Raw genomic sequence first — 1,335 nt, forward strand, 5'->3', positions numbered from 1 at the left:
TGAAGAACCTCACTGACTTCTCAGGAATGCTGGTCATGCTGCAGAGCCTGGGGGTCCAACAACTAGAACTTCATTATCGGCTTCAACTGCCGATAATGACTTCAGCCTGAGCCGGGAGCACAAGCAGGCTATCCCTCTCCTAGATCAGGAGATGTGGAAGATGCCTTCAATTCCCCACATGGTCGTAATATCCAGCTCAGACTGGGCATGGAGCAGGTTCACAGGAGGGTGCCTTGTCCAGTCACAGAGAAAGCCACGGTGGCTCCACCTAGTCCGTAGCTGTGTGTGTGCATGTGCGTATTTGTGTTTGAAAACTAAAAAGGGCTCTTTGCCACATCGACTGCAAGAATGAAGACCATTCTCGGCAACCAGAATATCAACATTCCAGAAAATGTTGACATCATTCTGAAGGGGCACACAGTGATTGTGAAGGGGCCCAGAGGAACCTTGCGAAGGGACTTGAATCACATCAATGTGGAACTCAGCCGCCTGGGAAAGAAGAGACTCCGATATATGGTGGGGAAATCGCAAGGAACTGGCCACGGTTCGCACCATCTATACTCACGTTCAGAACATGATCAAGGGAGTTACACTGGGCTTCCAGTACGAGATGAGGCAGGTGTATGCTCACTTCCCCATCCACAGGGTAATTCAGGAGAACGGGTCTCTGGTGGAAATTCGGAACTTCCTGGGTTCGGATGAGGCCAGGTGTTTCTTGTTCAGTGTCTCAAGCCCAGAAAGATGAATTAGTCCTTGAAGGAAATGATTTTTCATTTGTTTCATTTGTTTCATGATTTTTCATTTGTTTGTTTCAAATTCAGCTGCGTTGATTCAACAGGCCACCACAGTTAAAAATAAGGATATCAGGAAATTTTGGGATGGTATCTATGTCTCCGAAAAAGGAATAGTTCAGCAGCCTGTTGAGTAAGATCTAAAGTTGCCCAGCTGTTGAAGTAAGGTCTTGGATTGTTTCTTGTGTCATTTTATTAATGCAATAAAAGATCTGTTGATTTGGAAAAAAAAAAAAAAGAAGAAAGGAAGTTCAATATTTATACCTGGGCAGCTCCTCCCAGACTTGAAAACTTCCCACTCCTGGGCTGTCACTCACTCTGCTGCCACCTCCCTTTGTGACAAACAACCTCCTGCTCTGTCCTCCCCGAATGGGCCATGTTCATGGCACCACCATCCATCAGCCAGCCAAGGCAGACATGTGGTATCATCCTTGATTCTCCCTGTCCTTAGCCCGCACCGCTCAGTCCACTGAAGAAGCAGCCGTAAGGTCTTGGTGTATGCCAGACACAGTGCTGTGTATGGGCAACATAAAGGCTGGTGAGG

At 47.3% G+C, this 1,335-nt stretch overlaps 1 pseudogene; it reads left to right on the forward strand.

The window, feature by feature from the left end:
- Positions 1-348: 348 nt before the first annotated feature.
- LOC121168618 lies at positions 349-1,013 on the forward strand (annotated as a pseudogene).
- The last annotated feature ends 322 nt before the right edge of the window (positions 1,014-1,335 follow it).

This window comes from Ochotona curzoniae, unplaced genomic scaffold (assembly GCF_017591425.1).
Source record: "Ochotona curzoniae isolate NIBS_2020 unplaced genomic scaffold, NIBS_Ocur_1.0 scaffold_1037, whole genome shotgun sequence".
NCBI lineage: Eukaryota > Metazoa > Chordata > Mammalia > Lagomorpha > Ochotonidae > Ochotona > Ochotona curzoniae.